Source organism: Lepus europaeus, chromosome 4 (assembly GCF_033115175.1).
Source record: "Lepus europaeus isolate LE1 chromosome 4, mLepTim1.pri, whole genome shotgun sequence".
Classification (NCBI taxonomy): Eukaryota; Metazoa; Chordata; class Mammalia; order Lagomorpha; family Leporidae; genus Lepus; species Lepus europaeus.
Genome location: NC_084830.1, coordinates 79,427,062 through 79,441,554, shown reverse-complemented (window position 1 = coordinate 79,441,554; position 14,493 = coordinate 79,427,062).

Below are 14,493 nucleotides of genomic sequence, written 5' to 3'. Positions count from 1 at the left end.
AACTTTTCTTCTACATTTAGGGCCTGTGAATTAAACTTCCAAAAGATTGATTAGCAAGAAGAAAGATAGATTTCTATTTATATAGGTACTTATGAGAGTAAATAGAAAAATGTGGCTCAAAGATGCAATTAGAAATTTTTTTTTTTTTTTTGACAGGCAGAGTGGATAGTGAGAGAGAGAGACAGAGAGAAAGGTCTTCCTTTTTGCCGTTGGTTCACCCTCCAATGGCCACTGCTGCTGGCGCACTGCGCTGATCTGAAGGCAGGAGCCAGGTGCTTCTCCTGGTCTCCCATGCGGGTGCAGGGCCCAAGGACTTGGGCCATCCTCCACTGCCTTCCCGGGCCATAGCAGAGAGCTGGCCTGGAAGAGGGGCAACTGGGATAGAATCCGGCGCCCCAACCGGGACTAGAACCCGGTGTGCTGGTGCCGCAAGGCGGAGGATTAGCCTGTTAAGCCACAGTGCCGGCGCAATTAGAATTTGAGGTTAATATATGATCTAAATTGATGGAGGAGAGGGTGATTAAGGCACTTAAATGAAAACAAATGACTTCTGGAGAACTTAAATGAGCCATTAGGAGAATAAATGGGATATATGATATCTTTGTGATAATATTTGGTGTGGAGATGCCTCTTCTCCAATGATAAGAGTCAATCTTTAGGGGCCCACGCTGTCCAGCACTGTGGCATAGCATGTAGAGCCACTGCCTGCAGTGCCGACATCCCATATGGGTGCCAGTTCCACTTCCAATCCAGCTCTCTGCTATGGCCTAGGAAAGCAGTAGAAGATGGCCTGAGACCTTGGGCCCCTGTACCCTCAAGGAGAGACCTGGAAGAAGCTCCTGGCTCCTGGCTTCAGATTGGCATGGCTTCAGCTATTGTGGCCATCTGGGGAATGAACCAGTGGATAGAAGACTCATTCTCTCTGTCTCTGTCTCTGTCTTTCTCTGTCTCCCTCTCTCTCTGCCTTTCTGTAACTGCCTTTCAAATAAATAAATAAATATTTTTAAAAAGTCAATATGGTAGTTTTTTCACTTTATGTTGCTATATGGGGCAAACTGTTGAAATCTTTACCTAATATATACTAAACTGATCTTCTGTATACAAAGAGAATTGAAAATGAATCTTTATGTGAATGGAAGGGGAGAGGGAGCAGGAAAGGGGAGGGTTGCGGGCGGGAGGGAAGTTATGGGAGGGGGGAAGCCATTGTAACCCATAAGCTGTACTTTGGAAATTTATATTCATTAAATAAAAGTTTAATAAATGAAAAAAAAAGAAAAAAAAAGTCAATCTTCAGAGGATTTAGGATCATTGGGTTACTGAGTTCTTTTGGGATCCCCATTGAATCCTCAAATAGCATTAACTAATTTAGAGAAAAAAACCAAGTATTTGGCCATTGTGCACAATGTTTGTTGGAATTTACTCAAATTATAGTATCCATTTACTGACCTTAACAAGAATTTCTTCTACAACTATCTTTTAGTAGCCACGTGTGTGTGATGATATCAGAACTCATCGATTTGTCTCTATTATCCCATTTCTGAGTTAAAGCTCAGCTGTTTTTTTTTTGTTGTTGTTATCTGTTTGAGTCACTTGGTTACATGAGATAAAATAGCATAGCAGATGAAAAATTGATATTTGCCCACTATTGAAGTTGTCTCCTTCTGAAATAAGTGATGTCTAATTTAAAGAGAAACCTTTAGTTCCTATTCCATGCTTATTTTGTATCTAAAATTAATGCTTTATTCTATAGTCTAGATTGAAAACAATTACATTTATTAATTTTAACCATATAAAATCACCACTTCTAAGTAAAAAGCTTAGGAATATTGTCAATGTGATTTTTTTGTAATGGGAACAAAGAGACATAAAAATTCCAGATAATAACATTGAACAGAAACTTTATGTTTTACTTATACTTTGCTTCTATTTGATTTTGCTATTGCTGACTTTGGTGTTATCAACATTTTAGTAAGTGTTTGATGAATACGTGGTGAGAAATTATTGTCAGAATGATTAAACAGACTGTAGGAATGACTCTAAGTGAGTCAGCCTAAGGTGGCCATATACAAAGTGTTCAGCTATCATAGATGAAGAACAAATAGACATAGAAGAGGGCATATGTATCTCTGTGTGGATGTCTGCTGTAAGGGTAGGTGGAAAAGTAGAGTTGGGATTCTTGACTGTCTAAAATAAAGAAAACTTAGTACAAATTTTCTACCCACAGACACCTTGGAAAGAACATGGTGAAATATTTGTTGTCTCCAAGATGATCGTTGTTCTAGTGTACACCTCTAATTAGTTCGTTCTGAGCTGAAAAGCTAATTTAAAAAAAACCTACACAGTGCATGGAACAGATACTGATGTGTGCTCTATGATGAATGGGCTCCACACCCGGGACTGTCATCATATTCAAAGCCCCAAGGGGGAAAGATTTGAGACTCTGTGCTAGATGTAAACCCAAAATGGTAAAAAAGGGTAAATTAATATGTACACATACATATGGATTGAGATGAAGATGTCATTTGTAGGTAACAAGAAAATTTACCTACAATGACTTCTGTTAGGCAAAAGAAATTGATGAGAACAAGTAGACATTTAACTTTAGAAATTCAGTTAGTGGGTTTTTTTTCTAAGTGGAGGTGCCAGGTTAAGTCTAACATAAAATCAAACCTTCTGAATTGAATAAAATATGGAATAAAAGAGTATTCTTGGTCAGTGAATATGGAGTTTCTTATTGCCTAGGAATGAAAAAAAACAAAAAACAAAAAAACACAAAAACCTCTCCTTCCTGCTCTGGCTCTCTTCAAAAGCTAAATACAAATTTATTTTAAGGAATAATTTGCTCTGTCCTTGGCCAGTATTTTGCTCCAGATGCTTGTTGAGCATTCATCCCTTCATATATTTGGAAAAAAAAATGACTTAGAATAGTATTAGTGGATATAGTTCTGCTGGAATAACTAGAAAGTCAAGCAGATTTTATGACAAAAGATAGAAGATAAGACATGGAGACCAAGACTGCAGACTAGTGAATCAGACAGACCTAGGTTTGCAATTTGGTCCTCAGCTGTGTGACTTGGATCAGTTTACCTAACTTTTTTTGAGATTTAGCTCTTTCCTTTGTTAAAAAAGAAAGAATTCCTTTCCATGTGTTGATTAATCAAAGTAACGTATGTAAAACACTTAGCACACTATTGCCACATATTTAAGTGCCCAATAAATAGTAACACATGTTTAAAAAATGCTTTTGGACCATGAATTTGTTCCCAGTCTTTAGAGAACAACATCAACAGACCACAACAACCATGCACCAAGGTAGACATATTCCATAAAAGGAAGATCCCAGAGAAGGCTCAGCAAAAGAATCCTTTTGCGTGGAAGGGAAGCTAAGCTCCATTGTAAAGTCTAACACCTGCTTGTAGCTTCTTTTTGCCTCATTGCCCAGCCCAACCACTACATCTAGAACCAATTCCCACATTTCTGTTCACAAGCAGAGTCCCCTCTCTTATCAACTCAGTCTTTCCCTTACATTTACTCCTTCTAGGATATTTCCAATCGTCCACTGATCAACAAATTGAACTGTTGCTATCCCAAGATGAAAGTGCAAGTATCACCTCCTACAGGGTTTGGGAACCTGCCTCATATTTTCTAATACTTATGGCATTTTCTCCTTTCAAGTTTAGATTTATCCTGAATACAGTCCAATCAGTTGAATTTTCCTTCCATTTATTACATGAGAGAAAATAATTTTTCCTCTAATTATTTGTTTAAAACTAGAAAGTAAAGTGACCACATACTTCAATCTTTACTCAAATTTTTATTTTAATCTTATCACTTTAACAAGATCTACTCATCCTTCCACCCATCCATCAATCCTTGCATCCATTCATCCATCTATATGTTCAATAAATATTTGGTGATCACGACTCCGTGCCAGGAATTGCCCTTTCCTGTGAAGTTCTAGTGGAGGCTTAGGATGACATAGTCTCTCTTTCCATGAAGTTATAAGAGGTTGAAAAATACTTTACTCACTAAATAAAAATGTCTTCTTTTTAAAAAAATTGCATAAGGGGAACTGATTTCCCATATTTCATATATACAGTTTTAAGGACACAATGATATTTCTCACCCTTCCTACCACCCTCCCTCCTACTCCTTTTCTTATTTTTCTTTTAACTTTTGCAATCATATACTTTCAATTCATTTTCTAATCACAATATATACATATCAAGATGTCAAGTTCACTCATATACATTGCTTTTTAAAAGTATTTTATTTAAGCCAGTGCCGTGGCTCACTAGGCTAATCCTCTGCCTGTGGTGCCGGCACCCCAGGTTCTAGTCCCGGTTGGAGCGCTGGTTCTGTCCCGGTTGTTCCTCTTCCACTCCAGCTCTCTACTGTGGCCCGGGAAGGCAGTGGAGGATGGCCCAGGTCCTTGGGCCCTGCACCCGCATGGGAGACCAGGAGGAAGCACCTGGCTCCTGGCTTCGGATCAGTGCAGCGCGCCGGCCACAACGCGCCGGCCATAGCGGCCACTTGGTGGGGGGGGAACCAATGGAAAAAGGAAGACCTTTCTCTCTGTCTCTCTGTCTCTCTCACTGTCTAACTCTGCCTGTCAAAAAATTTTTTTTTATTTATTTATTGGAGAGGCAGAGTTACAGACAGAGGTAGGGAGAGAGAGAGATAAAGGTCTTCCACCTGCTGGTTCACTCCTCAAATGGAGCTTCTTCTGGGTCCCCCCATGAGTGTAGAGGTCCAAGCACTTGGACCATCTTCTGTTGCTTTCCCAGGCCATAGCAGAGAGCTGGAACCTAAAAGGACCAGCCAGGACACGAACCAGTGCCCATATGGTTGCTGGCACCGCAGGCAGAGGATTAGCATACTACAGCACAGCACGGACCCCTACATTACTTTTTCTGTATTTTATATATTAGCTACCACAGATCAGAGAAGTCATATGATATTTGTATTTTGGGGACTGGCTTATTTCACTAAGCATAATGGCCTCTAATTTCTACCATTTTGTTGCAAAAGACATAATTGCTAAGTAGTATTCCATCATATATATATATATATATATATATATATATATATATATATTCTTTATCTAGTTATCAGTTGATGGGCATCTGGGTTGATTCTATAATTTAGCTATTGTGAGTTGAGCTGCTATAAAAATGGGATGTGGTGCAGATAATTCATGCTGATTTAATTTCCTTAGTATAAATTCTCAGGAGTGGAATGGCTGAGTCATATGGTAGGTCAATTTTCAGATGTCTGAGGAATCTCTATACTGTGTGCCATAGGGTTGTACTAGTTTACATTACTATCAACAGTGTATTAAGGTAATTATTCTCTACATCTTTACCAGTATTTGCTATTTTTTGATTTTTGGATGGTAGCCATTGTAACTAGGATGAGATGAAACCTCATTGTGGTTTTTATTTGCATTTCTCTACGGGCTAATTATCCTAACCATCTTTTTCCCTGTCTATTGGCCATTTAAATAGTCTATCCTTTGAAAAATGTTTGTTTATATCTTTAGCTTATTTCTTAACTGGATTGTTTGCTTTGATGTGTTGAGTTTCTTGAGCTTCTTATATACCCTCGAAATTAATCCTTTTTCAGATGTGTAGTTGGCAGATATTTTCTCCCATTCAGTTATCTGTTTGTTGAGTGTTTCTTTTGCTATGCAGAAGCCTCTCAGCTTGATGCCCTTTTATTTACATTTTCTTTTACTACTTGTCCTTCTGGGATCTTATCCAAGCAGTTTTTGCCTAGACCAATGTCATGAAGTGTTTCCCCTATGTCTTCTTTTAGTAACTTGACAGTTTCAGGTCTTGCATTTACATTTTTGATAGATTATGAGTTGATTTTTGTATAGGGTGTAAGGTAGGGAACTTGTTTCATACATCTACATGTGGAGATTCAATTTTCTCAACATCATTTTTTTTTTATTTTCTTAGAAAGCTTTCATTTCCTTTTTTTTTTTACTTTTATTTAATGAATATAAATTTCCAAAGTACAGCTTATGGATTACAATGGCTTCCCCCCCCCCCATAACTTCCCTCCCACCCGCAACCCTCCCCTTTCCTGCTCCCTCTCCCCTTCCATTCACATCAAGATTCATTTTCAATTCTCTTTATATACAGAAGATCAGTTTAGTATATATTAAGTAAAGATTTCAACAGTTTGCCCCATATAGTAACACAAAGTGAGAAATATTGTTTGAGTACTAGTTATAGCATTAAATCACAATGTACAGCACATTAAGGACAGAGATCCTACATGATATTTTTTTAAAAAATTAATTAATTTTCTATGTAATTTCCAATTTAACACCAAGGTTTTTTGTTTTTTTTTTTTCATTTTCAATTATCTTTATATACAGAAGATCGATTCAGTATATACTAAGTAAGGATTACATCAGTTTGCACCCACACAGAAACACAAAGTGTAAAAATACTGTTTCAGTACTATTTATAGCATTATGTCACATTGGACAACACATTAAGGACAGATCCCACATGAGATGTAAGTACACAGTGACTCCTATTGTTGATTTAACAATTTGACACTCTTGTTTATGGTGTCAGTAATCTCCCTAGGCTCTAGTCATGAGTTGCCAAGGCTATGGAAGCCTTTAGGGTTTGCTGACTTCAATCTTATCCAGACAGGGTCATAGTCAAAGTGGAAGTTCTTTCCTCCCTTCAGAGAAAGGTAACTCTTTTTTTGATGGCCCGGTTCTTTCCACTGGGATCTTACTCGCAGAGATCTTTCATTTAGGTCTTCTTCTTCTTCTTCTTTTTTTTTTTTTTCCAGAGTGTCTTGGCTTTCCATGTCTAAAATACTCTCATGGGCTCTTCAGCCAGATCCACATGCCTTAAGGGCTGATTCTGAGGCCAGAGTGCAATTTAGGACATCTGCTATTCTATGAGTCTGCTGTGTATCCTGCTTCCCATGTTGGATCGTTCTCTCCCTTTTTGATTCTATCAGTTAGTATTAGCGGACACTAGTTTTTTTTTTGTGTGATCCCTTCGACTCTTAGACCTATCAGTGTGATCAATTGTTGACTAAAGATGATCACTTGGACTAGTGAGATAGCATTGGTACATGCTACCTTGATGGGATTGTATTGGAATCCCCTGGCACGTTTCTAACTCCACCATTTGGGGCAAGTCCGATTGAGCACGTCCCAAATTGTACATCTCTCCCTCTCTTATTCCCACTCTTATATTTAACATGGATCACTTTTCAGTTAAAATTTAAACACCTAAGAATAATTGTGTGTTGATTACAGAGTTCAACCAATAGTACTAGAACAAAAAAATACTAAAATGGATAAAGTATTACATTGTACATCAACAGTCAGGACAAGAGCTGATCAAGATCATTTATTGAAGAGACTGTCTTTTCTCCAGTGAATTCTTCTAACTAGTTTGTCAAAGATTAGTTGGTTGTATGTATGTGGATAAATTTCTGAGGTCTCTAATCTGTTCTGTGGCTCTACATATCCATTTTTGTACCAGTCTAATCTGGTTTGATTTTCAACTGCCCTGTAATATGTCTTCAAATCACTACCATGATGTTTCCAACTTAATTTTCATTGTTTAGTATGGCTTTAGCTATTCAGGTTCTGTTATGTTTCCATATAAATTTTAGTGTTTTTTTTTTCTTTCCTAGATCTAAGAAGTATCTCCTTGGTATTTTGATGAATCTGTATTTTGCTTTGGGTAGTATGATATTTTGATTGTATTAATTCTTCCAAACCATGAAGGTGGCAGATTTTTCCCTTTTTGTGTCTTCTTCTATTTATCTTTAATTTTTTGTAATTTTCTTTACCGAGATCTTTCACATCCTTGATTAATTTTTTCCCATTGTATTAAAATATATTTTTAGCTATTGTGAGTGGGACTGCTATACAGCATGCCTACTTATACTTCATGCTTCTTTGATTTTTCCTTCTTTTTCTTTATCTTATGAATAAATCTATATGTATCAATATAGAGGACATGATGACAATTATGGATTCAATTCTTGTGTCCCATAAAATTCACATATTGAAATCTGAGCATCTCAAAGTCATGATTGTGGGAAGCAGGCTTTTTGAAGGTAATTAGGGCACAAATCAGGGGCCCTCATAAACAGATTGGTAAAAAGACATGAGAATTTCTGTCTCTCCTGCTCCCTCCCTCATGTCACGACTTGAAGGCACAACAAGTAGACAGCTATTTGCAAAGCAGGAAGTGGGCCCTCATCAACGTGGAACTAAGGGTGCAACCGTGAGTTCAGAGGCCTGAGTCAGCCAGATGCTTTTTGTGCTGTGAATATGTCCTGCTCTACAGCAGGTTCCCTGGTAACAGGACCTGAAAAGGCTCTCTACTGTGACCAAGAAAAATTGGCCATGAGCCAGGAAAGATCTACTGTACCTTCAGAAGGAGTGAACTTTCCATCCTAGTGCCACTGGAGCAAAAGTCATTAACAGCACAATTTTCATCTCTCACTGCATAGAGAAAACATACCACGTGGGAGTGAGCGTGGGAGTATAAATACCTCTTTACTCAATAATCAAGCCTGTTAGTTATTGCCAAGTATTCTTCGATTTTAAGGTGATTGATAACCACATATAAATCTGCATTGTTTAAATATGACTCAATGCATGCATTTACATTGTATGAAAAATAGAAAACCTGTAAGCAAACTCAATTGTCAAAACAGCCAACTCAGGCAGTTGACTTCTAGTTTCTGGGTTTAAAACTTCCATCTGAGTAGCTGAATAAAGTTCACCTTTGATTTTCCTACCAGACTCTGATTATTTCAGTCAAGGAGATACCACATCTGCTGCAATCTTTGTCTTGAACTACCCAGCCTCCAAAACAATGAGAAATAAATGTTTGTTTACATCACCCAGTCTATGGTAAATTGATACAGCAGCTGGAATTAAAACAACAGTCTAAAGGTGTACTTTTAGAAAAATGCTTTTTGTTCAATTTTCTGAGGCATGAGTTTGATAATGAATATTCTGTTTTGCATTGCTATTGCAAAGTACCCAAGATTCAGTAACCTATAAAGAACAAAACGTTATTCTGGGGCCAGCATTGTGGTGCAGCAGTTTAAACCTCTGTGTGTGACACCGGCATCCCATATCAGAGGGCAGTTTGGAATCCTAACTTCTACAGTTCCAATCCAACTCACTGCTAATGACCCAGGGAAGGCAGCAGAGGGTGGCCAATGCACTTGGGGCCTGTTGCCCACATGGGAGAACCAGGTGTAGTTCTGGACTACTGGCTTTAGCCTGGCCCAGCTCTAACAATGGTGGCCATTTGGGGAGAGAGACAGTGGATGGAAGACCTCTTTGTGTGTCTCTTTCTCTGTCTCTATGTCTTTCAAATAAATAGATAAATCTTTAAATTAAAAAGAAATCATTTATCTTATCAGAGTTTGTAGGCTGGGAAGTCCAAGATTAGAGTGCCAGTAGGTTTGGTAGAGTGATGAGAACCATGTGCTGCAGCGGGCAGGGTCACTGTAGCCTCATGTGGTGGAAAGTAGGACAAGAGAGGTGAATGTTCTAAGGGCCTGCATCACATACTTGACAGAGAAACCCTCATGGCCTAATCACCTCCTAAAGGTCCCACCTTGTAACCCTGGCAACTCCTGAATCTTGGAGGGGGTCCATTCAAACCATAGCACAGTATATCTGTGATGCAATTTCAACTTCTTAAAACCTGAAAATATTGTTCTTCATCACCTGTAAATAACTTCACTGAAATGTAAATATGGGGCTAGGGCCTGGTTTGTTATGTTCACTGCTGTGTTCCAAGGGCACTAACAGTGCAGAGCACTCACATATAAAAGTCACTCCACATATTTTGTGAATGAGTAATTGAATGACTGAATGTTTGCTTGTTGCAAAGACAAATCAGCTGCTTTCAAAATTTTTATTCTGAGTTATAGAAAGCAATCACTATGTTCTCTTCTAAAAAGTTACTAAACGATATGCATTTAGTAACTTTCAGATTAACTTTTTCCTTCCTGACAGATAATATAAGGTACCTGTACTTTCTGGAAAGGAATTGTTTGATCTATTAAATTTTTTCTTTGCCAGGATTCCAACTAACTGTTGGAGAGTCATCACACACTGAGTGCTGTTCTGCCTAATCTAGAAAACACTTCACAAAAGTATGTCAATGGGGGTGGGAGGGCAGATATGGGGGGAAGAACCTCTGTATTCCAAAAGCTGTACATATGAAATTTATATTTATTAAAAAAAGATTTCTAAAAAAATTATATCAAGCATAGTCTATATATACTCTGAAATATGTGAGGCAGAGATATAGAGAAACAGAGAGCTTTCATCTGTTGGTTCACATTCCAAGTGTTCAAAACAACTCCTGCCTGGAGCCAATGCTGTTAGCTGGGAACTCAATCCAGGTCTTCCACATGATTGGCAGGAAGCCATCATTTGAGCTATAATCACTGCCTCACAGTATCTGCATTGGGAGGAAGCTGGAGTTACTGGCAGAGCCAGGTACTAAATCCAGGCAGAGGGATATAGTTATATTGGTATCCTAATCTATACCTTAACTATGAAACCAAATGCCTACACATACATGTTTTCAATTCAGTTTCCTCACTGATTTCACTCACTTTCTCTTGCCTGCTAAATACTTACAGTGTAGTTTTTTGTTTGTTTGTTTGTTTGTTTTTTGCATTTGACACTGTTTTGTGTCCTAAACACTTTTGCCATTTTCCTGCCAATTACAATATAAATAGTCTCAGGTAAAGGCTGTTGTCATAGAAGTTCATTTTCAGATAATGTGAGTTCAATACTTAAACCTAAAAATAAAAAGAAAAAAAGAAAACAGCTGATGGGAGGAACTGGAAGGATGTGTGTAGGAGATGACTTCCAGGCTGCAGGATTGTAGCAGGTGGACACCAGTATGCTCTGTGGGGAGATCATGATGCTTCAAGCATCTGCCTTTTTGTTTACCACTTGTTTGACTACTGACAAGCAAAGCTCATCCCTCTGGAGAGAGTTCAGCCCCTGAGGTCATGAGCTGAGAAAATGGTAGGGTTTGGGAATATAGCATGTTGATACATTCACCTCTTCTCTCCTTTTGTTGGTATTTCAGAATCGTTGAAATCAATACATTGAAGAATGTGTGACAGCACTGGCTTCTGCTATAGGTATTGGATGATCCAAGGACAATCTTTTCCAGGACTTGGATATCATTGAGATGTCAGTACAGGCCTGCAACTGTAAGAATCAAAGACATAGAGCTTTCATCCATTTTTCCTTTAATTGCAATTGTGAGGTGTAGTCTTATAACTAAATGCAACAACATGTCTCCTTACCTGAAAAGCTAAAGCAGGTGTCTAGAGAGGGTTATGGGAGTGTGGACTCTTCAGAACCTCTTTGCAAACCCTGAGTGAAGGTATTCTGAGACTTTTCACTTCATTCCACAAAACTTGATCAAAATAAAGAGAAAATAAGACGTTTGTCATTCAATTTCAAGTATTTCTTTAAAGGAGCTTTAGAAGATGGTCTATGAGCTGGATCTATTAACTCACTTTCAAGGTAATGCTCACAAAGTGTGATGTGATCTCACTGTGGTTAAAAAAAAATCTGTTTAAAGGTATAGAAAAGAAGAATAACTATTGAATAGGATATTTAGAATGAAAAAACTGGACCCAAACTGTGCTGTTCACTTTGAAATTATATAAAAAGCAGTTATGTGGATGGCACTATATAGCAAAAACCTGACTGATATGCCTTCTCTATGAAGATAATGAAAGTCCCACTGTGAGTGCTTGTAGGGGTCTCTTTGAAAATTCTGCATTTCCTCTGCACACCCTCAAGCACACTCATGTCTCATGGCCTTATCTGACACTGTCCTGGCCTTATAGGAAATGCAGCAGACACACTATTTATATGACATGACCACCTATCCCTCGCAGCAGTATATAGCACAGCAAGGTATAACTGTGACTTTTTCTTATTGTTGTTATTGAAACTATAGAGGATTAAAGATTTCCCAAAGTTCAATCCAGGTAATCCCTTCTATAGGATTAACTCACTGTATGGCTTTCTGAGTATATTTGTTTCAAGAAAGAAATAACATATTTCAAATCCCTAAATCTCGAGGTAACATTTGTTTATTGTGCAGATAACATCATGGATAGTGTGTGTGTGTGTGTGTGCGTGCATGTTTTCTACATGTTCCCAGCTTATCCCATGAGAAATCTGTAAATTAAAATTTAAAAAAACTCCAGTTTTTCACAAACTATAATTACTTTAATTACAAGATAATTATATAAATAATGCATTTGAATGTAGGTTTCAGTTTTCTTTGTTTTCTAAATATTATCATCTTTCAGTGTTTTCAGACGTGTAAACAGGAAACATTTAAGTTTAGATGAAGAGCAGGTGAACTGCCTATGATACAAGTAGAGACAATCAAAAGATGATTAGGCTATTGAAAACTGCCTAACTAGGTGCTAATTTTTAAGTGAGCAGGTGTACTTAGTCATTATAACTTTAAAATGAAAATATATTTGAATTAAACCCACACCCCCTACACGCATTAAAATAACATTAGCGGTCTGACTGATAGTGACTCAATCCAGCAAAGGCAAAGACGTGGAAATTCAATGATGAGGCAGCCAGCCCCACCAGGATGAGAAGGCAGGCATTAAAGAGAAAATGTAGGCTTCTAAAGAAGTTCTGAGCCCATTTTACAACACTTTATAGACTTTCTTTCAACATAGCTCCAAACATTATTAGCATGTTAAAAAGATTAATATTTTAGTTATTGTTAAAAGATGATTAACTTTGTACAGGAGTTGCACAAAGTAGAAGGGTCTTATAATTGCCATGAGAGGAAATCAATTGGTATATTTTCCTTTCTCAACTCACTTGTTTTCCAAGTTGCCCCTGAAATGCATCAATGCACTCTTAACTGCTCATGTGAAACACACAAAGACCTGATTCTGAGTCAAAGGGAGATGGTAAACTTGTGACTGAAGCATGAACATTAAATTTCAAGGTGGTGTAACATACATAATACTCATTTAATTCACATATGGCTGCACCTGAAATTGAAAGCCCAGTTTTCCTCAAAAATTAACGCAACCAAAGTCATATACCATTTGCTATGGAGCTATTTTAGATCCATTAAATACCATGGAAGAATGCATACTGTTTCCAAGTACCCAGATAATGTTCAGAACATCTAACAATTTAATACATTTGTCTTCAGTGCACAAATTTAAGTCATCTGAAAGGGTTTAAAAACTTGGGAAAAGGACAATACAGAGTCATAAAGTCAAATAGGTATGAAAAAATCTGGATAAACTTTTTAAAATGATTGGAGTGTGTGGATGGTGTGATGAAATCAACTTCCAGCTATGTGTAGTGAGCTTTCATAAGTTACAAGTGTTCTACCCTATTTGTTCTCCACAATCCATTATGGATCTCTCCAGTCATTTATTTTTTTCCAACTTCAAGCAACTGGTAAGCTCTATTCTTGCATTTACTACAGTGGATTTGCTCTGTTAAGGATTTCATTAATTGCTTCAAATATTTGTTCTATAATGAAATAGACAGTTATGTGGAACGTCATGATGCCCTATCCTACTTTTTTGTCTTGTCACAAGATGAACAAAATGGACTTACATTTTATTTCAGATATTTTGTGTAGGCACACTGTATGCAGGAAAGTGTGATTGGCAAATAGTTCAAAAGTCTAGAGGAGTGTGTCCATCAGAAGTCATAGATAGATTTCTGGTATCTGCTGAAGAGTGCTTGCTGCGAGAACTAATGCTCGCACTATAGACTAGTATTTTGAAAACATTCAGACTGAAGAGTAGACTTAAAATGAAAATATTAAAGAAATGAGCCAGTTTTCATTAGGCTTAAAATACTTGGCATGGCCCAAGATTGGTATCATGACTATAGTAAGGAAAATCATCACAGTAGAGTTCAGTAGAGGGGTTGATAGAAGTTCCAATGATTGTCCAGGTGACATGAACTGACATCTATATGTTTATTGAAATGCCACAACATGCTATATACTATTTGTAGATGTAGAAAAATTTAAGTGATTAATGTAAATTGAAATAACACTAATTTCTGACCACAATTAGTACTTATTTGTTTCTGACACAACCAGGAATGGGTTGTCACATGGAACTCCAATAAATAAGTGTTGTTTGAAAAACATGCATAAATGGATATCCAGCTTAAACTAGGGTTTTAAGATACTACAAATCTCTTGTTAGTTCTTTATGTACTCAAACATATTCCTGACACTGTCTTTGACCATTAAAACAGATTTAGGTATAAAAAGAAACCTTTTATTTATTAGTACTTATACATTGAACATTTGTAGAATATTTAATAAGGAAATAAATGAGAAATCCATATTGTTCCAAGCTGAAAAACAATTAAACTTAACTTGGAGGGTTTAAATGCTTGGGCAAGATCATGCATCCAAT